Source organism: Chrysochloris asiatica, unplaced genomic scaffold (genome assembly GCF_000296735.1).
Source record: "Chrysochloris asiatica unplaced genomic scaffold, ChrAsi1.0 scaffold00103, whole genome shotgun sequence".
Classification (NCBI taxonomy): domain Eukaryota; kingdom Metazoa; phylum Chordata; class Mammalia; order Afrosoricida; family Chrysochloridae; genus Chrysochloris; species Chrysochloris asiatica.
Window position 1 is genome coordinate 68,338 of NW_006408621.1, and position 25,769 is coordinate 94,106.

Here is a 25,769-nt window from a genome sequence, read left to right on the forward strand (position 1 = left end):
TCAGTTTCTCTTCTGACATCCATTTTGAACTTTTCCTTCTTCTTGTCTTCTCAATGACTTTTTGCTTTCTTCATGTATGATGTTCTTGATGTCATCCCACACTTTTCTGATTTTCAGTCTTTAGTGTTTAATGTATCAAATCTGTTCCTCAGATGATCTCTAAATTCAGGTGGGATATATTTAAGGTCATACATTGGCTCATGTGGACTTGTTTTCATTTTCTACAGCTTCAGTTTGAATTTGCATATGAGTAATTGATGGTCTGTTTCACAGTCTGCCCCTGACCTTGTTTTGACTGATGATATGTAGCTTTTCCATTGTCTCATTCTGCAGATGTAGTAAATTTGATTTCTTTGTATTCCATCTGGTGAGGTCCATGTGTACATAGTCATCTCTTATGCTGTTTAAAGAAGGTATTTGAAATGAACAAATCATTGGTTTTGCAGAATTCTATCATGCGTTCTCCAGCATCCTTTCTTTCACCAAGGCCATATTTTCCAACTACTGATCCTTGCTCTTTGCTGCCAACCTTTGTATTCCAATCATCAGTATTGATCAATACATCTTGATTGCATGTTTGATCAATTTCAGATTGAAGAACTTGGTAGAATTCTTCTATTTCGTCCTCACTGGCTTTAGTGGTTAGTGTGTAAAATTGAATAATAGTGGTATTAACTGGGCTTCCCTGTAGGCACACGGATATTATCCTATCACATACAGTGTTGTATCTCATGACTGATCTGGTTATGTTCTTTTTGATGATGAATGCAACAGCATGCCTCTTTAATTTGTCATTCCCTGCATAGTAAACCATGTGGTTGTCAGATTCAAAATGGCCAATACCAGTCCATTTCAGCTTACTAATGCCTAAAATATCTATGTTTATGAGTTCCATTTCATTTATGACAACTTCCAATTTTCCCAGATTCATACTTCGTACATTCCATGTTCTGATTTTCAATGGATGTTTACAGCTGTTTCTCTTCATTTTGAGTTGTGTCCCATCAGCAAATGAAGGTCCTGCGGGCTTTTCTCCCACAAGCTTTACTCCAATCGCATTATCACGGTCAATTCTACTTTGAGGAGGCAGCTCTTCCCCAGTCACATTTTGAGTGCCTTCCAACCTGAGGGGCTCATTTTCCGGCAGTATGTCTGACAGTGTTTCTCTGCTATTCATAAGGTTTTCAGTGACTAAAGATTCAGAAGTAGTTTGTCACTCTTTCTTCCTAGTCTGTCTTTGTCTGGAAACTCATCTAAAATCTGTCCACCACAGGTGACTCTGCTGGTATTTAAAATACCAGTGGCATAGCTTTCAGAATCATAGCAACTCACAGGCCACCACAGCATGACAAACTGACAGACAAGTGGTGGCCATTTGGTTTTAAGTGGAAACTGTCACTTTAAATTTTGAAGAGATATATTGTAGAACCCTCCATGGGTGTGGGTGGGTTGTCCAATTGCTCTGATATCCCCTCTAGTCACCAGAATGGAGGTGTGCAGACAGTGACAGACCAAAGAACAGATACCAAAAACATATGTCCACACCTGTATCTCCACGGTTCTGTCAGGCGTATGAGGCTGTTCTGATCCTTTCCCCCTTGGTCTCTCCCAAGATGGTGGCTCCGGGAATAGCTGAGCATACTGAATTAGAAAGCAATGGATTTCTTGATTCTGCTACAAATTCCCCCAGCTATAGAGAGACGGAATCACTGCCTGCAGAAGTATATAGGCAAAGCTGGAGACTATATCCAGAAACAATAGTTTCACACTTTGATAGTTTTGTCTAATGAAGGTTTCTATGAGTTTATAGAATTGTGTTTTGACTTGCCCTCATACAAATGATCCTGTACTACCAAAATATGTGTTATTGTTGGATGATAACATCTTGGTAAATGGATTCAGTGTGAGAAAATATGATTTGCTCTGTTGTTGTTGTGAAGTCGGTTCTGACTCATAGCTACCATAGGGGTTTCAAGCAGAGGCTGGTGGGTTTGAAACACAGCCCCAGTGATTAACAGTCCAGTGCTTATCCTAGAGCACCATGATGCCCCCTAGAAAGCTGATGTTCAGGGAAAATTTGGGTTATAATCTTACCACCACTAAAAAGTTCTGACTGAGTCAATGTTCAACAGCGAGGGAGGAAACTATAATGGCTTCCATGAATTGTTCCTTCAGAAAAGGAATGTCTCTTTAGGGACTATACCAGGAAAGCATAAATAAATCATTATGGTGATGAATAACTGAAGCTAGAGATATTAAAGGGTATGTAAGTTCATACTTTTTGGTAGGAAGGTGGAATGTTTCAGGACTTAAGAATATAAAGTTAGGTCAACAAACAAAAATCAATCCAGTGAACATACACCAATAATGAGAAATCTGAAATGGAAATTAGAAAAGCAATTCTACTTACAACAGCACCTAAGTGAATTCAATACTTAGGAATAAATTTAACCAGGAATGTGAAGGACTTATTCAATGAAAATTATAGAACACTGCTGAAAGACATTAAAGGAGACCTAAAGACATTCCATGTTTATTAATTAATATAAAAGAACTTCAAATGTTCAGGGAAAAGATGACAAATTTTTTTCATGAAAATTTTTCATCTCCCTTGTATTACTAAGATATTAATACTACTCAAATTAATCAACAGATTCAATGCAATCCTGATCAAATTCCAACATCATTCTTTACAGAATTGAGAAAATCAATTATAATTTTTATATGTAATGGCAAGAGGCTCCAAACAGCTAGTGCAATTTTGAAGGAGAAAGAAGTAGAACTCACAACTGATCTCAAAACATACAGTACACCCATATATTCAAAATATTATGGTACAGGTATAATAATAGATATATATAATAATGGAATAGAACTGGGAATCCAGAAATAAACCCACACATGTGTGTTCAATTGACTTTTTACAAAGATGCTAAATCCATTCAAAAGGGGGGAAAAAGAGTCTCTTCAATATAAATCATGCTGAGAAAGTTAGATTTTTACATGCAGAAAAATGAAACAAGATCCATGTTCATACCCTACCCCAAAACAAATTAAAACTGGAATAAGGATCTATGGATTTTTTAAATTCTCTTTTCTGATTGCTCCCCTAGCAGAAAAATTATGAGAGATTTGTCTTCAAGCTCAGTAATTTAGCCTTCCATTGATTCAATTCTGCTTCTCTGTCCTTTGTTTCTGAAGTCTTAATATTTATTAATCTTCTGGTTTACTAATTGTTGTTTTTGTATGGCTTCCCAGTCTTTATTTATTTGTCAGTTTGTTTCCTGAATCCTTCAAAAATTTTGCCTGTGTTGTACTTGATTTCATCTGCATTTTTTTTCCAGCCATTCTCTCAATCCATTGAAGGTACATAAATATCATTCTTTTAAATTCCATCTCAAGTAGTTCTGATATCTCATTTTCTGACTCTGTATTTTGGTATCTTGTTTGAGGCACTCTGTTTTGTTTCTTCATGTAAACTGAAGTTGTCTTTTGTCTCCAAGACATTGCAGTGTCATATTCATATGTAATAGATAATTGTATGTTGATGGGTTCTCAGACACTCACCACCTGTGTCCTGCAAGTGTGAATGCAGTTTTCTGTTCACTATTTGTTTAGCATAGTTCAGGACAACTTCACTCAATTCCAGAGGCAGGCGTGATCTGCCCAGCACCAGACCCTAAGTAGAGTCTACATAGGTGAGGGTACCACTGACCTCTGTGTTAGTGATGGGGGGTACTGGCCATGCTCTTAGCTAACAGAAGGGCATGTGAACAAGGAAGAACTGCACCCCCTTTTCTGCCAACCTCTAGCTTCATAATGTGCCTGCAGGCTGCTGGATCAACATCTGCTCACAAAAGCTGAAGATGGACAAGCCTCTCCAGATTAGCCTACAATCTGCCTGTTTTTCTTCTCTGGTGCGGCTCCTGTCCCACTTCTTCTCCCAGTCAGCATCCATTCTACCTCTCTGTCTTATCCTCTGAAGCTCAGGATTCCAAGATCACCATCTACATCTGTTTCACTTGATCTCCATGTCTTTGTTGCAGAGGGCTGTTCAGTGGATCTGCCTACTTTGTCATTTGGCCTCAGAAGTTTCCATTATGGACCTATGTGAAAACAAAAGCCATAAAATTCTTAGAAGAAAAAACTGTAGGGACAAGGCTGTCAGATGTAGCTTTTAACAATGGACTATCAGATACAATAACAAAAGTACAAACACCAAAAGACAAAATAAATAAGGCGGCTTCATAAAAATTAATTATTTTCGATTCACCAAAAGATTTTTATCAAACAGAAGTGAAAAGACAAGCTACTAATTGGAAAAAATATCTTTGGAAACCATAGATCTGATGAGAATCTAATAGGCAAAATATATATAAACCTTTAACAACTACACAAACAACAACAAAAAGACAATCTAATTTAAAAAGGGCAAAAGACTTGAATAGACATTTCAGTAGAGTACATTCAAATGGGTAACAAACACGGGAAGGTGCTCAACATCTTTAGCCATCAGAGATATGGGAATCAAAAGCATAATGAGATATCATGTCACTCTACCTAGGATGCATAAAATGTTTAAATATATATAAAAATAAAAATAATAAAATTTGGCAAGGATGCAGAGAAATTTAAACCCTTATGCATTGCTGATGGTAATACAAAGCCACTGGAAAACAATGTGTTGGTTTTTCAAAAACCTAAAAATAGAACTACCATATGACCCAGCAATTCCATAACTAGGAATATATATTCAAGAAACATGAAAGCAACAATATGAAGAGACATTTTGTTCACCAGTGTTCATTGTAGCGCTAACCCAATCACCCAAATGTGGGAACAACTTCAATGCCCATCAACAGATGAGTGGATAAATAGAATGTGGTACATAAATAAAATGGACTATTACTCATTAAAAGAAATAAAATCCTTATTCATGCTACATAGATGAGCAAAGGACAAATATTACATGACCTCACTTACATAAAAAGACAAGAACAGGCAAATGTAGAGAACAAAGTTTATTAGTGCTTACCACGGATGTTGTTGTTGTTAAGTGCCATCGAGTCGGTTCCGACCCATAGCGACCCTGTACAGATAGGAGGGAGTTTTTGCTTATGGAGAACTGAGTTTCTGTTCATGGTAAAGAAAATTTTGAGGGTAATGGTAAAATAATTGTTGCATTGTTTGAAGGTAATGATTGCACAGGCGATTAGAGTAATTGATATCACTAAATTGTACACCTGTATGTGTGGCACTGTAGAATAAGCACTGGGCTGCTCTGCAAGGTCGACAGTTCATACCCACCAGTTTCTCATGGGAAACCCTGTACAGGGTCACTATGAGTCAGATGAGTCAAGTCAGAACTTAACAACAACATATACTTAACAATAACATATAATATATCCTGATGTGGTGTTGCAGGTTAATGCGCTAGACTACAAGGTCAGTTTGAACTGCAAGGTCGGTGGTTCAAGCTCACCAACTACTTCCTGGAAACCCTATACAGATGGGTCAGAACTGACTCAATGGCAATTAACAACAACATATATATAATTTTTTACAACAATAACAAAAAAAATGAGAATAGTTACTGTGGCAACTTATGTACAACAAAACACCTCATGGGATTTGATTTCTTAGTTTAGAGGTTATGGCCATGGTCTTATGGGGCACTCCAATTATTGACCTCATATCATTTTGAGCACTTCTATCCTACTGCCTAGTTCATCATGTTGTTGTTGTTGTTGTTAAATGCCATCGAATTGGTTCACACTCATAGGGAGTGCATTGTGTAGTGTCTTAAAAACAAAGTCCAACAATTGGTCTCTATTTGCCTGGAGCAACAAAGGATATAGAGTCAGGAATATAAGATGGAAACGGTTTCATGGTTTCTCGATTTCAAAAAAAAAACTGCAGGCTTTGCCAAGAGACCAAAATTGGATGGTTCCCAGCTACCATCAACAAATGTTCTGATCAAAGATTATACAGAAGACTACCAATCAAAAGGGAAGAAAATGTAGGCAGAATTATAAATTCCCACGAAATCCCAAGTATTCTCGAGCTACTGAGGCTAAATAAACCTCTAAAACTATTTTCCTGAGATACACTTTAACCCAGAAAACAGAAACCAAAAATATACCTAGAAAGTTTCCTTAAAACAAATATTTTGCTGTTGTTAAGTGCTGCCAAGTTGGTTCCAACGCATAGCGACGCTGTATAGGGTTTCTGAGGAGCAGCTGGTGAATTTGAAGCGCTGACCTTGCAGTTCAAACCAATCTTGTGATCCAGTGCTGATCCTACGGTGCCACCCAGGACCCCTTGACTAGCAAAAATATCTGCCATGAGCATTGTTCTCTTATAAAGAAACATTCAGTGATGGTTACCAGAGGTGAGAGGGAAGGGAAAATTCTTCACTGACTCCAAGACATTGTGGTGTCGTATTTATATTTAATATCCTGTAAGATAGATAATGGAGTCCTTGTGTGGTGCTGTGGGATCAGCACTGGACTGTGAGCCACAAGGTCAGCAGCCCAAGCCCAAGGAGCTACTGCTCCTTGGAAACCCTGTATTCCCAGTCAATGACTCTCTGCCTTGGAGAAGCAGGACTCCAGTGTTTTGTATCCTGGCCTCAGCTACTTATTGCTTAGTCTAAGCTCCAGGTAAATGTGGTCAGGGGATGGGATTCCTTGCTTCCACCTAGCTCTAAGTCATTGAATGAAATCTGAACTTTGGGGACAAATAGCTGAGAATTCTGAATCATTGATCACATGGCCTGGACTTTAAGCAGAGGCAGTGGTTTCAAACCGCTGCCCACTGTCCACTAAGTATTCAGCCCTTACAGTAAGGTGTCACTCCACCATTCTAGCAACAGATCCAGCTATTGTGCTTGGGGAGAGATATAGCTAGTGCTTACCAATCGGGCTGCTAACCTCAGGGTCAGCAGTTTGAAACTACCAGCTCTTCTGCAGGAGAAAGATGAGGCTTTCTGCTTCCGTAAAGATTTACAGCCTCAGAAACTCTGTACAGGGTTGCTATGAATCGGAACCGACTCCATGCCACACAAAAAACAAAACTACATCCAAAGGAACTGATTGCATTTGCAGCAGAGCATGAAGAAATTCAAGCCTCAAGAAAAGCGAGATTGTGATGAAAGGCAACTCGGAGGAGGTCTGTGGATTTCATGAAGATACTGTACTACTTTGCAGATGAGAACCAGGAAATATGTCAGCTTAAAGTCCTCTAGAGATCAGAAAAAAAATCAAACATTGATTCCAGAAACTAATTTTTCAAAAAACCATAATTTGACTGGACTAGTTTGTAAGGCAATTTGTAACCTAGGGCATTGTTGAAAACAATAGCGAAATCAGTCAACAAATTAGTGAACTTTACCAACTGAGTGTAGCCAGAGAATGAGAGGAGGAGACCCTGATCAGAACCACTGTCATCCAGGGCGACGTGGACACAGCTAAAGCTGCAACTCCCTGAGGAGCAATATCAGAGACTTAATACTGGAGACAGAGAAAAAGAAACAGACTTCACCAAAATAATCCAGGCAGTCACTAAAAATAAGCAAGCAAATAATAACAAGCACTAGACGGCGGCACTATTGCTTACAGTTGCTATAATATATGCTCTAGAATGTCCAGTTTTCAACAAGACAATCTGAGTCATGCAAAAAAAAAGTATGCCTTTTAGACTAGAAAAAGGGAAGGGGAAGCACAGCTTCATACAAACTTCCTGTGACCCTGATTAGCTGTTGAGTTTAACAGTAAAAGGAACTTCAAAGTAGTCACTGTAAATATGTTCACAGAACTTAACAAAAGTATGCTTAAAGAAGTACCAGAAAGTAGGATGACAATGTCATATCAAATAAAGAGTATAAATAAGAGATTAAAATTACTTTAGAAAATGGAATTTCTGGAGTTTAAAAGTACAAATTTAAAGCACTCACAAGACATGTCCAACAGCATATCTGAACTGACAGAAATGATTAACTATTCTATTAGATTGATGGGAATTATGCAAGTAGATTAAAACAGGGGATAAATGAAAAAAAAAAATGTGGGATAGCAATAAGTGCTCCAGCATATATCTAATGTTGTTGGTAAGTGGCATTGAGTCATTTCTGACTCATATTTATCCTGTTACAGCTTTTAAAGAGCAGCTGCTGGGTTTGAACTGCCAACCTTGTGGATAACTGTCCAGTGCTTATCCAACAGCGCCACAGCAGAACTATACCTAATAGGAAGAGTAAAAGGGGAGAAAAGCAAAAAAAGGAGCAGAAAATGTATTCAAAGAGATGGTGATGGTGAGCCATAGAATTGATTCCAACTCATAGCAACTTTGCATTGGGTTTCTGAGATTGTAAATCTTTACGGGAACAGAAACATCTTTCTCCCGCAGAACAGCTGGTAGTTTTGAACTGCTGACCTCGAGGTTAGGAGACTGACTCATGCTACCAGAGCTCCTTATTCAAAAAGATAATGGGTGAAAACTTTCAAAACTTTTTGAAAAATAATAACTTAAACTTTCAGAAACCTCAATGTCCTCTAAGTGGGATCAATACAAAGAGATAAACAAACAAACACATCATTGTAAAAATTCTGAGAGTCAAAAAACAAGAAAAAAATATCTTGAAAGCATCAATAGAAAAATGACTTGTCGCTTCAAGGGAACCCCAGTGATATTAACAACTGACTTCTCAGCAGAAACAAGAGAGGCCAGAATGTAGTGGGATAACATATTCATAGCGCTCAAAGAAAATAACCTGTTAACCAAGAAACCAATATCCAAGAAAGCTATATTTCAAAAATGAAAGCAAAATAGAAAGTTTCCCAGATAAAAAGCTGAGAAATTTTGATACTACTACCTTACAAGAAATACTGAAGCAAGTTCTTCAGACTCAAAGTAACTGACCCAGAAAGTAATTTGAATCCACACAAAAAACACTGACAAAGCTAATTATATAACTATACACGAAAATATAAATGCAGTTTCTCCCTTTGTTTCCTTAACAGATTTTGAAAACGATTTTATAAAATCATATATATATACACTCAAAAGCACTTAACAATAAACATAATGTACCCATAATACAGAGAAATGTAGAATATGTCTAATATGTATGTTGTTGTTGTTGTTGTTGTATGCTGTGGAGTCGGTTCCGACTCATAGTGACCCTGTACAGGGTAGTTGGCAATAATAGTACAAGGTGAGAGGTTGATGGTAGCAAAGCAATAGTAGCCTAGGAAATGACTAAATATAGTAAAGAGTCCTGGTGTGGCGCTGTAGGATAAGCACTGGACCATAAAATCCGTGCAAACCCCAAGATTGGCAGCTCAAACCCACCAGCCGCTTCTCAGAAACCCTATACAGGATCGCTATGAGTTGAAACCAACATGGCACTTAACAACAATAATAAGAGTAAAGAAGTAAATATAATAATATATTCTTGGATTTGTCACATTAATGTTATTGTTGTTAAGTGCCTTTGAGAAGGTACCAACTCAAAATGACTCCATGCACAACAGAATGAAATGTTGCCCGGTCCTGCACCACACTCACAATTGTTACTATGCTTTGACTCATTGCTGTTGCCATTGTGCCAAATCCATCTCATTGGGGATCTTTCTCTTTTTACTGATCCTCTACTTTACAAAGCATGAGGTCCTTCTCGGAATGATCCCTACTGATAATATGTGCAAAATATAAAAGATGAGATCTAGCAGTCCTGGCTTCTAAGGAGCATCTGGATGAACTTCTTCCAACACAGATTTGTTTGTTCTTTTGGCAGTCCATGATACTTTTAATATTCTCCTACAATAATATAATTCAAATGCATCAATTCTTATATGGTCTTCATTATTCATTGTTCAACTTTCACATGCATTTGAAGTTATTGATTTGGGCCAGGTGCACCTTAGTCCTCAAACTGATATCTTTGTTCTTGAACACTTGAAAGAGGTTTTGTGCAGCAGATTTGCCCAATGCAATACATCACTTAACTTCTTGACTGCTGCTTCTATGAGTACTGATGGTTGATCCAAGCAAAATGAAGTCTTTGAAAACTTCAATCTTTTCTCTACTTATCTTGGTGTTATTTATTGGTCCATTGGTTTTCTTTACATGGAGGTGCAACTCATATTTAAGACTTTGATCTTCATCAGTTAGTATTTTAAGTACTGTTTGACTTCAGTAAGCAAAGTTGTACTATCTGCAAATCACAGGTTGTTGATGAGTCTTCCTCCAGTCCTGATGCCATGTTCTTCTTCATATAATCCAGCTTCTCAAATTATTTGCTCACCACACATATTGAATAAGTGTGGTTAAAGAGTACAACCCTGGTGCACACCTTCCTAATTTTAAACCATTCAGTGTTCCCTTGTTGTTTGAACAACTTTCTCTTGGACTATGTACAGGTTCCTCAGGAGCACATTTAAGTGTCTGTAATCCTTATTCTCTACAATGTTGTCCATATCTTGTCATGATCCACATAATCAAAAGCCTTTCTATAGTCAATAAAGCACATGTAATCATATTTCTGGTATTCTCTGCTTTTCACCAAGATCCATTTGACATCAGCAATGCTGTCCCTCATTCTATGTCCTCATCTGAATCTGACTTGAACCTCTAACAGTTCCCTGTCAATGTACTGTTGTTGCCATTTAAAAAATTCTATTTAGCCAAATTTTACTTGCCTGTAAGATTAATGATATTGTCTGATGGTTTCCACATTCTATTGAGTCACCTCTCTTTGGAATGGACACAATATGGGGTCTCTTCCAATCAGTTGGCCAATAATTGTCTTTCATTTTCTTGTCTTTTTAATGACATTTTTTTTTTCTTCATGTATAATGTTCTTGATGTTATCCCCAAACTCTTCTGGTCTTCAGTTGTCAGTATCTAATGTATCAAATCTGTGCTTGATATGATCTCTAAATTCAGGTGGAATATGTTCAAAGTCATATTTTGGCTGTAATTAACTTATTTTTCTATTCTTCAACTTCAGCCTGAATTTGTGTACAAGCAATTGATAGTCTATTCATCATTTTATATATATATATTAATGTGACTACTACTTGTCTGTCAGTTTGGCATACTGTGGTGGCTTGCATGTTGCTATGACTCTGGAATTATACCACCGGTATTTTAAGTACATGGAGGGTCAACCATGGTGGACAGGCTTCAGATGAACTTTCAGACTAAGACATATTAGGAAAAAGAAGAGACTAACTATTTCCTAATACTTAGTCACTGAAAACCTTAGGAATAGCAGTGGAACACTGTCAGCACCAGAAAATTGAATATTGAAACATGATGAGCACCAGAATATTTTCAGATATAATTACAAAAGATGAATCCCTCAGGTTGGAAGGCACTCAAATTATGACAGGGGAAGAGCTGCCTCCCCAAATTACACTTGACTGTGATGACATGAATGGAGTATAGTTTTTGATACCTTCATTTTCTGATGGGGTGCAACTCAAAATGAGGAGAAACAGCTTAAATAGCAATTAATACTTGGGAAATGGAACGTATGAATTTAAAATCTAGGAAAATTGGAAGTTGTCAAAAATAAAAGGCAACATAAACATCCTAGGCATTAGTGAACTGAAATGGACAAGTATTGGCCATTTTGAGTCTGACAATCACTTGGTTCACTATACTAGGAATGACAAATGTAATAGGAATGGTATTGCATTCATCATCAAAAAGAGCATTTCAAAATCTATCTTGAAGTACAATGCTGTCTATAATAGGATAATATTCATACATCTACAAGAGAAGCAAGTTAATACACTATTATTCATATTTATGTGTCAACCACTATAAAGCCAGTGATGATGAAATTGAAGAATTCTACCAACTTCTTCAGTCTGAGATGGATCAAACATGCAATCAAGATGTATTGGCAAATATTGGTAATTGGAATGAAAAGGTTGGAAGCAAAGGGGAAGGATAAATAGTTGGAAGATATGACCTGGTGATAGAAATGATACTGGCTATCACATGATAAAATTTTGCATAACCAACAATTTATTCATTCCAAATACCTTCTTTAAACAGCATAAGAGATGACACATGGACCTCACCAGATGGAATACACAGAAATCAAATTGACTACATCTGTGGAAAGAGACGGGGGGAAAAAGCTCCATATCATCAGCCAAAACTAGGCCAAGGGCAGACTGTAGTATTTGCTGAAGGGAACTTCTAAAGGCTCAAGCCAAATTCAGATAAGGATGTGGAACAAGGGATATCACTGACGATATCAGAAGGATCTTGGCTGAAAGCAGAGAATAAACTAAAGATATTTACCTGTGGTTTATTGACTATGCAAAGGCTTTTGACTGTGTGGACCATAACAAGCTATGGACAACATTGTGGAGAATGGGTATTCCAGAACACGTAATTGTGTTACGAGGAACCTGTTTATAGACCACCATTTGAACAGAACATTTGAACAGAACAAGTGGATACTGAATGGTTTGAAATCAGGAAAGGTGTGCATCAGAGTTTTATTTTTCACCATACTTATTCAATCTGTATGCTGAGCAAATGATCTGAGAAGCTGGAATATATGAAGAAGAACGTGGCATCAGGATTGGGGAGGGAAACTCATAACAACTTGCAATAAGCAGATGATAAAACCTTGCTTGATAAAACTGAAGAGGACTTAAATTACTCATTAATGAAGATCAAAGACCACAGTCTCCAACATGGATTGAACCTCAATATAAAGAAAACAAAAATCCTCACAAGTGGTCCAGTAAATAACATCAAGAGAAATGGAGAAAAGATTGAAGTTTTCCAAGACTTCATTTTGCTTGGATTGACTATCAACATTCATGAAAGTAGCCATCAAACCAAACGCCATAATATTGCATTAGGCACATTTGCTGCATAAGACGTCTTTAAAATGCTCAAGAGCAAAAATGTCAGTTTGAGGACTGAGGTGCGGCTGACCCAAACTAAGGGGCAAAAAAGAGGAAGACCCCCAACAAGATGGACTGACATGGTGGCAACAACAAGGTGCTCAAGAGTAACAACAATTTTGACGATGGTGCAAGACTGGGCAGTGCTTAATTCTGTTGTGCATAAGGCCAACTCTGTTGTGTCAGAGCCAACTTGAAGGCACCTAACAACAACATATAACGATGTTGTTGTTTTTGTTGTTGTTGTGTGCCATGGAGTCAGTTCCGACTCATAGCGACCTTGTACAGGGTTTCCGAGGCTGTAAATCTTTATAGGAGCAGAAAGCCTCATCTTTCTCCCACAGAACAGCTGGTAGTTTCGAACCGCTGACCTTGCAGTTCACAGCCCGATTTGTCACCACTACGCTTCAGAGCTCCTTACATACAATGATAATGCCACAAAAATGAGGAAAGAATGAGTTTCCTATGAATAAAACTCCTATCCTATCTCAAGAAGACTCAAATGAAAGTTAGTCTTCTTTCTTCCTGTATTATGAGTACATGCCCATTACAGAGCTTAGTGTGCAGTGTCCTCATAACACTCAGAAGTCAACTTCTTTAAGTGCTTAAATAAGTCATTAAGATTATAAAATATATTAAGACCTTTGCATATCAGAGGATTTCATTTTGTTTTTGTTATAAACAATCATCTTACACAGAACGTTGTATTTAAAGTTGAGAGATAATTGGTTCTAGTTCACTAAAAATCTATATTATTCGTATTAGCTTTAATGGTGTCTTATTTTAGTAGATAGCTAATTTAAGGAGACAAATGTATTCAGCTGGTGGTTTTACAGTTTCTCGTAAATATATTTCAGTTACCTGTGCTTTTTGCACATGTCATCTTCTTCTAAATATGCCACATTTTGTAATATTATTTTCAAAATGTGAAATGAAATGATTTTGCAGAAGTAAGAGAGAGCTTTCCATATATGGTTGGAATTTTAGTCTCAATTACAGAGAAAATTATTTTTCCTATCTTCAAATTATATATATTTTTCCTTTGTTCAAATGAGTTTGGTTTTATAGCAGACTTTAACGCTAAATAAGTGTGTGTTCTAGGAAATTATGTGCCATGAAGAAAAGGGTGGAGGGAGAGTTAACACAGAAATGGCATGATACTTTCTTCTAAATATTTCTGTAATATCAAAATCTATAAAGGAAAACTGGACATTATTTCCTATTTGTCCATGATTAGCTGAAAATAAAAAAGTCAAATGAGACTCCAAACTGAGTTTCTAGAAGAATGTCCATATGATTTCATGTATGGAAACCTGTGTCTATATTTACAGCCATTCATCATCTATGGGATTGCAATCTTAAGCAAGGGTAGATTATTTGGTGGAGATATACGTTTATGATAACAAATGTTAAAGGGTGTTTGTATACTACAGTAAGTCAAAATTATTGCTACTAGAGTTCCAGTTCATGCATGTGTATTCCAAACAAAACTTGTTTAAGTATGTCTCTGAGATCAATGCATGGCTGCAAACAAGTTCTCTTAGTAATACACTTGTCTCTAGTCTCATTGTTGTTGTTTTTGTTAAGTGCTGTCAAGTCGATCCCGACCCATAGTGACCCTGTATAGTGTTTCCGAGGAGCAGCTGGTAAGCTTGAACCACTGACCTTGCAGTTCAAACGACTTTGCAGTCTGATGCATTAGCCCACAGTGCAACACCAGGACTCCTTTAGTCTCATTGCTGTTGTTGTTGTTGTTAAGTGCCGTCGAGTCAATTCCGACCCATAGGGACCCTGTATAGGGTTTCCGAGGAGCAGCTGGTAAGCTTGAACCACCGACCTTGCAGTTCAAACGGCTTTGCAGTCTGGTGCATTAACCCATAGCACCACACCAGGACCTGAAAAAAAACTGATATTTTTGTGCCATGCAGGAAAAACAATTTTGAGATCCTGGTTAACATAAAATTTTAAGCAAAATTCAAAGGGACCTACATCTTCCCAAATCATTGAAGTTTTGTAAAAAGTTTTTAGGTGGATCAAAAAGCCTTTTAACAAAATCTGGTAGACATCAAAGATTAGCCAATAGAGGGAAGACCACCTTTTATGAATGAAGAAACTATGGCTGAATTCCAGAAACTGGTAGAGGAAGACCAAAGACTAAATATTGAAGTTAGGATGTCACATGACTTGACATTTTCAATTTTAAGCAAACATCTTAGCCTTAGCAAGCTTTCAGCTCTGTGGATGCCAAAAACACTGAGTGAAGAGTAGCTAGCTCAAAGAGCTGATCTTTACAGTCTTTTAAACAATAGTGAAACTAATGAATACGATTTTATTGAAGAAACCCTAATGGAGAATGCAGTCCTGGATTTACCAATATGATCCAGAGAACCAGGTCCAATCAAAACAACAACTTTCAAGGGGCTGTGTGGAGCCAGTTAAATTCAAGAGTCAGCTCAGAGTGTTATGGAAACTGTTTTGGGGAGGGAATCCCAAAGGGGTAATTTTTATAGATTTTTTTTTTTTTGAAGGACACAGGATGATCACAGAGACTAATTAGGAAGAAGTTTTAAGGAAATTAAAAACTGAATTGGTGAGAAAACGGCCTTGAAAGTTGCACTGAGGGATTTTTTTGTTATTATGACAATGCACCTGGTTATTCTTTGAGGATTAACAAGTGCTTTCCTATGAGAATTTCTTTGGAAAACCCTTACTCCATCCACCCTACAGCTTCTATCTTGCCACTTTCGACTCCTTTTTGTCTCCCAAATTCAAAGAACATTTCAAGGGGAAAAACTTTGAGTCTCTTGAGGATATTTTGACATGGTGTAAATTGCTGAGTGCAGAATTCTTTGTGGGAAGGGTTACAGGACACCAGTATACCTTCAGATGTGTATGGATCTAGACAGAGGGATGCTATATCAGGAGACAATAGTTCTACAGTTTGATCTTTTTATTAATAGAGTTGTATGATTTTTACTTATCCTCATTAAAACAACAGCAACAAAAATACTGTCATCGAGCTGATTCCTATTCATTGCAACCCTGCCTGTTCAGTGTTTTCATATAAATCTTCAAGGAAGCAGAGACTGTCAGGGTGGCCCGTAGGCTCAGCAGCCGATCCTGCAGTTAGCAGTCCAAAAACAACTGCCCTATAACACCATTCATAGCTCCTTTACACTCATGTGAGAAGCTTGAAAATGACTTCACAATTTTTCTGTTTTTAATGTCCTGGAATAAAACAACATTTCAGGAGCTGAAATATCAAAATCAATGACTGACCTAATTTTATACTAACTTAATATGATAAATAAGAGGACTTATATTCACATTTTAGTAGTTGTCATTGTTGTTGTGTATTGTACAGTCAGTTTCAACTCATAGCGACCCTGTCTAGAGTTTCCAAAAGCCTCTGGAGCATTTGAACTTCTCAACTTGCAGATGTCAATCCAATATTTATCCTACAGTGCCACACCATGGTTCATTTTAGTTGTGGGGATGTTAAATAGACACTACTTAATAAATTATTCTAACATCCCAATAAATAATGGTTTCTAGAGTTTACCTAGTTGCCTGAAACATCTGCACCATATGTTGCTGTTTTCCTTTCCTTTGAAAGATGAGGTTCTGTGGCACTCTAAGATAAGCACTAGACCACTAAGTCAATTTGAACCTCAAGGTGGTGGTTGAAACCCACCAGCTGCTCCTCAGAAACCTTATACAGGGTCGCTATGAGTTAGAAGTGATTCAATAGCACTCAACAATAACAACTTCCACATAAGCAAAATTCTTACAGCATCACCTAAGAAGCTATTAGAAATGCAGTTTTTTGAGCCTCAACCTTTAGTTGCTTTATCGGATTCTCAAGGAGGGCAATGTAGAGGGCACAGCAATCTGTTGTGATAGCTTTCCAGGTGATTCTAATGCAAACTGAAGTTTGAGAGACTCAGCTACATACTATGGCAACTGATATTCCCAACAATGACTCTACACCCATCAGCTTGCAAAATACTTTCTGAAACAAAGATTCAATTGTATGCCATACAGATTTAGTATGCAAGTAAATAGTCTTGCTTTCTAGTGGCTCAAAAAATGCCTATAATCAGGGAGGCCAGGTTGTTGTTAAGTGCGGTTAAGTCGGTTCTGACCCATAGCAACCCTGCATAGGGTTTCCGAGGAGCAGCTGGTGAGTTTGAACCGCTGATCTTGCAATTCAAACCAACCTCAATGTCCAGTGCTTATCCTATAGTGCCACACCAGGACTCTGATTAAGATCATGTTGTTGTTGTTAAGTGCCGCTGAGTCGGTTCCGACTCATAGTGACCCTGTTTAAGTTTTCTGAGGAGTAACTGGTGGGTTTGAACTGCCAACCTTGTGGTTTGCACTCCAGGTCTGATCCTACAGTGCCAATTCACTGCATTTATAACTATCACCTAACTTTTGATTTCATAAGGTAAGTTGTTATTTCAGAGTTGACAAACATTAGATTGCTAGTGAACTGTTTACTCTCATCACTATAGGAATTGGAATCTCAAAGTTAACATACTCAGGACACTAGTCTTTTTCTCCCATGATAACCTCCCTATCAGCCTGGGACTGTAGGATCAGCACTCACTGCAAACTACAAGGTCAGCAGTTCAAACCCACCAGCTGCTCCTCAGAAACCCTATAGAGGGTCATTATGAGTCAGAAGCGACTCAATGGCACTTAACAACAACAACGACATTGTCAAAAGAAAACTTCACTTCAACATCAAAATTTCTGATGTTGTTAAATAAATTATTATTTAACTATAAATTCTGTTCTGACAGTGTTGCAGACGCCAGTATACCCGGGGATTTCTGCCTTTACTTTACCCACTTTAGCTCATTTGAGAAACACATTTTCAGCAAGTTTTTACTCAATTTCCACATTGTCTGATTTAGTCAACTCAGCCACTAGAGGCTTATAAGGGATTAAAACATTAGCATTCTATCACATCCTTATCCAAGCATAGATTTTTGATCTAGCATGTTTAACTCTGATAGTGGAGTGGTTACAAGTCACACTGCAAACCTCAAGGTCAGAAGTTCAAAATACCAGCCATTCCGTGAGAGAAAGATGAAGCTTTCTGCTCCATAAAGATTTACAGCCTCGGAAACTCTATGCAGGGTCTCAGTGAGTCAGAACTGACTCTACCGCACACCACCACCACTACCATGTTCAGGTGACAATGCCTTCTTATAAGTTTGATCTTTCTTATAAGACTGGCCAAGAGAGAAAACTTGTGTGCAAGTTGTACAGAGTAGGAAATACTATCTTATTTACTCCTAACTTTAACCTTAGAAGACTTTTTGCTTCATTCATTTAGGGTGATGCATGACAAGCCTTGGACAGGATGTTATTGCCACTGTTTAGTTAAGTGCTGTTGAATCCGTTCTGACTCATAGTGACCCTAGGTAAGGTTTCTGTGGAGTAGTTGGTGAGTTTAAACTGCTAGCCTTGTGGTTGAGTACTTATTCTACAGCACCACACCATGTTTCCTTTGACAGAATACAGTGGACAAAATCTACAGTTTCAGGTACTTCGGGTATCTTCTCCTGCAAGCTCTTAATTCACTTTCTATCAGTGATGCACATCCTTACCTCCCTCTGCATAGTCCCCAGGACCATGTCCAACTGATTTGCTTCCAGGGAAATGAACAGGTGAACCCTAGGAATAGAATGTGGGTCAGTTGGAGAAACCAAAATCAAAATAGAAAGCCCAATTGGTAAGAAGAACTGTGTTCAAAGTGCCCAGGCTTGCTTAATTTACAGAGGCAAGAAGGTTTGATCTTATTAACAAGATGCCTGAAGGTATTCCTCTCCTCTTAAGACTTTTTAATCCTGAGAACCACAGCCCAGAGGGCGGGTCTGGATCATTTTCTGGAGAAGATGTTTTGACCAATTCACAAGAATGACAAGAATTTCTTTATAGAGGCATTTCTATCTAATGCTATACGTACGTTCCTGAAAAACCTTGCATTCTGCAAAATTATGTGCTAAAAAACTAAAGGCATTATGGAAGAAACAGAGTTAAAGCAGACTGTTATAAAATCTATAGAACTTTCTTATCAGATAAATAACAAAATATAGCTATTCTAATGAAAATACTAGCACAGTTTATTCTCCATTGGCATTTGTACCCAGACTCACAGTCCCAGTATCACTGCAGCTCAACATGCAGGTCCCTGAAGACCTTTGTTTCTGATAGAGACCTGTTTCATCAACATAAAAACTATGGCTTGGGCAAGTATCCTTCATCAGTCTATATATTTATTTATTTTTTGTTTTTACACAAGAAAAAAATATCTCTGTAAACTCTTTGTCTGCATTTACAGTTTCCCCAGGTAGCTTAACATAGTGTTGTTGTTGTTGTTCAAAGCCGGTGGAGTCAGTTCCGACCCATAGCGACCCTGAACAGGGTTTCTGAGGCTGTATTTCTTTACCGGAGCAGAAAGCTTCATCTTTCTCCCATGGAGCAACTGGTAGTTTCGAACGCTGACCTTGCGGTTCGCAGCCCAATTCATAACCAGAGCTCCTTTGGCGTATTAGTTTTCAAAGTGTGGTCCCTGGACCAACAACTTCAGCATCTTGCGGGGACTTGTTAGAAATGAAATGATTCAGTCATACCCTTAAAATACGAACAAACTCACTGCTGTCCAGTCAATTACGGCTCGTAGTGACCCTCCACAGGATTTCTGAGACTGTAAAATTTTATGGGAGCAGACAGCCTCATCTTTCTCCAGTGAAGTGGCTGGTAGATTTGAACAGTGGAACCTTGCAATTAGCAGTCCAACTCCTAACCCACAGCACCACCAGACCATCCCCTAGACTTACTGAGTGAGAAAGTTTGGCGATCGGGAGACATCTGAGAGTGAAGGAGACAGTAATCTGTATTTAACAAGCCTTTCAGGTGATTCTGGTGCACACTAAGGTTTCAGAACAACTGATGTTGTGGAAATCGCACTATTCTTTTTTGTTTTGTTAACCTTTTATTGTGAATTGAGTGAAGGTTCACTGTTCACCAGTTTTACATCCAACAAATCATCCACTTGTTTCATCTCAATGATGGCGGTCCTCTCAGTGTAACATCACTTAGCCTCCTCCCTGTGATTCCTGCTTCCATTCTTCCTTCTTTCCCAATCCTTTTGAGTTTTGTCCTTGGGTAAATGCTGCCCTTTTGATCTCAAATGGTTGAATAGCCTATGGTGTGTTATACCTCCTTAGTGTTGTTGGCTACCCTAAACACTTACTTAAAAATTGAGCCAAAAAGGTGAGTTGAGTGATCAAGGACCACAGCGTTGGGATTTCACCAGCTTCTGTAGTGGTTACGAATCAGGCTGCAAACCGCAAGGTCAGCAGTTCGAAACTACCAGCTGCTCCGTGGGAGAAAGATGAGGCTTTGTGCTCCCGTAAAGATTTACAGCCTCGGAAACCCTGTACAGGGTCGCTATGGGTTGGAGCCAACTCGATGGCACTTAACAACAACAACAACAACTATCTGACTAGCAAGACTATTGTTGTGTTTTTGTTTTGTTTTGTTTAATTTTGAGTTTTGCTCCATATTTTCTCCCACTCTATCCAGGACCTTCTAATATGATCCTTTTCAGAGTGTAAGGCTCAATTGCTCTATAGTAACTAATTTTTTTTTTTTTTTTTAAGAAAAAGAAAAGTGTTTCTTATGTCATCAATTAGGGTCTTAATAAATAATGCAATATACTAATGTAGTAACAGATATTCTCATGCATTGATCACAGGATGCTGTGGCCAGTGGCCAAGGCTAACCTTGAGACCAGCCGGCCAAAGTTAATCTTGAAAACTAACTGTCCTGGCAGATGTACCCCTAGCCCAAGTTAATCTTGAGAAGTAACTATCCAAGCTGATGTACCCCTAGCCCCCACCCTAACAGCTCATGCATACGTCATGGTTTGTACAAGATAATGTCAGACTGCCTACGTATAAATACTCTTTGAAGAACTAGGCCGGGGCTGCAGTTTTTCCCGCTTTTAGGGAGGCTGTAGTCATTGGGCAGCTAATAAAAGCTTCCTTATTGATCCTGATAGTCTTGAGTGGTCATCTGGGTAAATTGAAACACAACAAGAGCAGTGATAGTTATAGCTGGGTACCATATGATCCTTCTGGTCTCAAGGCCATGGAGACCAATGTTCACAAAAATGTCACTGTTCTTGAAGCCAACTCTCCATCAATTTTTACATAAAGCCTTTCTGTATGATTCCAGGTTTTTCTTGAGGTTTCCATATACTGCTAAAAACCAAAAGCCTTCATTTAAGTTTTTAATTGCAATAAAGCTCTTGATTGTTGGAATATTATCACCCTGGAAAAATCACCTATTCACCAACACCAACATGATAAGTTAACATTAATGCCCTATTTATCAATTGCATATAAACTAAGTCATTAAAGAATCTAATGCTGTAGCTAAACTGACTGTAATAGGACATAGATGTTAGCGATAGTGGCAAGAACAGAGTCCAGGTGAACTGTCTGAAGAGTCACCTGATCTCTCAGAACCTCTCTGCAAAGTGGGTAACCGCTGCATCATTGAGTTCCTGTGTGTATCAGTAAGCTGAAGTATGTGAACTGCTGAGCATACTATTGGTGATTAAGTTCATTATCACTCTCCTTCCTTCATTGTTCTCAGCATAAAATACCTTTTTATATAAAAATAAAACAAAACAAAAAACCACCAAAAGCTAATATTACATCTTTAGATATGTAATACCTGATTTCCTTCAAGATTTACTATATTTTGCATGTGTCTGTCCTGATGCTCAGGTCAGGTGTGTAATGTGGGTCAAAGTAGGAGTAAGATTCAAGATAGCAGGTAGAATGGATGGTTATTGCATCATTATCTACAAAATCACCAATAGATATTTTGGCAATGAAATAAATCATTTAAAACTTGTGAAGATGCTCCAAACATTCTAATGCTACAAAGGATGTTGATACACAAATAATATAAATTTCCTTTAAACATTAACCAATATTATAATAGTAGTGGGAGTCCTGGTGTGGTACTATAGGATTATCACTGGACTACTAACCACAAAGTCGGAGGTTCAAACCCACCAGCTGCACCTTGGAAACCCTATACAGTGCCGCTATGAGTTGGAACCAACTGAATGGCACTTAGTGACAAGTACAGTGGGAGTCCTTGGGTGGCACAAATGGCACAAACTACAAGCTGAAAGGTTGGCACTTTGAAATCCCTGAGGTGCCTCAAAACAGGGCTGACAGTTTGCTTTCTAGACTGATCTGCTTCTGAGAGATCACAGCCTTGAAAACCCTACAGAGCACAAGCCTTCTCTGACACATATGGAATCACCATGAATCACAATAGGCTCATTGAGAACTAGCAAAAGTGATGTATCTCCAGTAAAATTAGTAGAAGTACTTTCGTGCTTTAGCCTTGAGAATATAGACAAAGTCTGTTATGTTTACAACTATATTCCCAGTAGACCATTGCATGGTGCAAATGCTTTACACTCAGCTACTAATAAAAAAGTTGGCAGTTCAAACACACCTAACAATGCTGAGGCAGAAAGACTTGGAGATCTGCTTCCTTAAAGATTACTACCAAGAAAACTCTATGGAGCTTAGTTCTACTCGGTAACATGAGCTGGAATGGACTTGATGGCATCAGCTCTGTGTTGTTGGTCTTTTTAAATTATATTTCCAGTACCTAGGACAACAGCAAGAACAAATCACATGTGTAATAAATACTTGTTGAGTGAGTGAATGTCATATCTTGGGTAATTCAAAGTAATTTCACACATATCACATTTCTATCCTAATAGCACCAGTATTTAATGACTTAACTAATTATTAATTCTATTCTACAAAGAAATAAAACTCAGAAAGGTAAAGTGGCAGACACAAAAACACAGGGCAAAAAAAGAACAACCTTGTTCTGAACTTCACAATTTACACAGAAATTAAAGAGACACATATACTGTGAAATAGTCATAGTCTACATATGAATTCTTTTCCAAATGTGACTTTTCTCTCCTTAAAGTTCTTATTTGCTGCTGCTGTGCAAATGGCTGTCAACATAAGCTTGGACCAAAACAATGGGATTAGAGGTTCATTATAGAAGAATCCAAGAAGAAAAAAAAAAGAGAGAGAGATGTTTATTCTTTTTTCCTTTGGGCTTAGTTACAGTTGAAATAGTTATTTTACTAACTATTATTACTAATAATAATATTAACCACTGATTATAATAAAATATTGTTTTTATTTAAAATAATGAATTCAAGAAATTCTGGGAAAATAAATTCTTCTAAGCATATTGCCATTCCTCTGTGTTTATGGCTAGATCAATGAAGCTATGATCTTATGATCTTTGCTCAAGAAATACCTGTGATTTGTTGTTGTTGCTGTTGTTAGGCAAATCAGCTGTCTAAAGAAATACCAGGCTACAAATAGATCATCTATAATTCATTAGTACAGAGAAAGAAAGTATGAGTAACTTTCCCAATGAGAATACACTAGTGGTTCTGGATTTGTGCATAAGAATAATACAGGAATCAAGCAACTGAGCAAAGTCTATGAGATGAGGAAATCCAAAACGCATAAATCCAACACTATTTGGTTAAGAACACAATAGCTGCAATTTAGGGGCCATAGAGAAATAGCTGAATCTTCATGGGATATAAAACAGTTGGTTGCACCTTCACAGAAAATATGGAAGACAATGAAATGCACACATATGCATTCAAGTAGAAAGTGTGAAAAAGTTTATCTGCAACTTAATTTAGAATGTTCTTGTTTATTCTTCCAAAAAGCATTTCATTTTTCTTAGTGCCAGTAAAAACTAGATCATAGTAATAAGTGAAGCACTATGCCAATCCAATTTCAAATAATATCTAAGTCTGAAGGATAGCTTATTTGGAACTTGTACTCTAAAATTTGATCTCCCAATCTCTTTTACCCAGAAAATATTTTATGAAAGCGATTTTATTTGCTTGAAATTTTAATTTGTAGTAGTTTTGTTTGGCACAAAAATGTAGTTCCAATATGGAGACCTCGATTGCTCTAATGTCCTTCCATCTACTCTTGCTGGACTTTGCTATGAGTCTTGCTTGCCCACAAGGCTTGATTTCAGTTAGAAGGGGAGATATTGACATCCTTTCTGAACTGTTAAAAGAATCAGAAGTAGTTAAAATTTAGAAAATGCATTAAATATAGTGTATTTAAATCTGAACCACTGAGGAGACTTTTTCTTGGAGATAAGCACTGATCTTATTGGATAGAGAAAAAAAATAGCAAGTATTATTATCTTCCACTACAACTCATTTGAAGATGAGGAAAATCTCATTCGATTTCATTGAAATTATGTTCTGGCTCTGTGTGAATGATATATGCTATTAGAGAAAATGAGGGAGAAGATTGCCTCTCGGTTAATAGCCCAAGGCGAGAATGTGTGTGTGTGTGTGTGTGTGTGTGTGTGTGTGTGTGTGTGTGTTTGTGCGCGCACGTGCGCACTTTTTTACAAAAGGGATGGCTTATTTTTGCAAAGGTCACAGTAAAGAAGATTGTTTAGGGGACATGAAGAGTTTTTTAGTCTAGTAGGAGTAACCTTACATAGTAATTGATTTGGGATGCGATTATCATTTTTACTAATTTAGCTTTTTCCTGTGCACAAGGGGTGGTGAGAGGACTATGTTAATAGTCTTTTGAATTGCCGTTTTGTCGTTTTGGTACTAGAGTTGAAAAGTCCTTTTAAATCAGATTGGTTATGTCAAAGTCAAGTATTTTATTCAGTTTGGTTTCTAATTAAAGTCAAAAGAGGGCATGCCAATTACTTTAACACATTCCATGAAGATACTTTTATTCTGGACTTTCGCCCCTGAAAATGATGAGAATTTGTCCTTAGAAAGAAGCAGGAGGATCGGAGGTGGGGGTGGAGACAAGAGTGCTGCCAGTTCAAGGAAAATTCCAATCCAAGTCAAGTGCAAGGTTAAATCCTCAGGGTATTATCACACTAAGTAGCTCGCTTTTTTTTTTTTTTTTTTTTCTCTCCTGCACTTTCATCCCCACGGAGTCCTGTCTAAGGTTTTCCATTCTTTAGCAGGTGGGTGAATAGTAACACCTTCCTGGAAAACCAGTGAAAGCATCCGCAATAGGACAAGAGAAATATTTAGGAACATTACGAAAAGACTTTGTTGTTATTATTGAGTTGGTTCCAACTCATAGTGACACATGTAGGGTTTCTGAGGAGGAGCTAGTTGGTTTGAAACTTGAAGTTAGCAGTCCAGTGCTTATCCTACAGTTCCACACCAGGACTCTTGCAGTGCCTTTAGTTTTGATAATTGCTCTCCTTGTGGAAAGGCAAGAAAACATTATGAAGAAGGAGTTCATTTCAGAACTTTTTAGTTCATTCATTCATTCACTTATCCATGTTGCTGTAAGTACCATAGAGTTGATTCTGACTCATAGCAACCTTGTATAGGGTTTCTGAGCAGGAGCTGGTGGCTTTTAACTGCTGACGTTGTGGTTAGCAGTCCAGTGCTGATCCCACAGCACCACAACAGGAGTCGTTCATTTATTCATTCAACAAACTTTTATTGAACTTGCATTAGTTTCCATTTGAGGCTTTAACAACTCACCACAAACTCAGTGGCTTATAACAACACAAATTGATTCTCTTACAAATGTGGATCTTAGAAGTTTAAAATTAACTTCACTGGGCTAAGGTCAAGTTGTCAGCAGATATGTGTACCATATGTAGGTTCTAAGACTGGTTCCTTGCTCCTTTTTCAGCTTCTGGTGGCTGCCTTTATGCCTTAGGCTT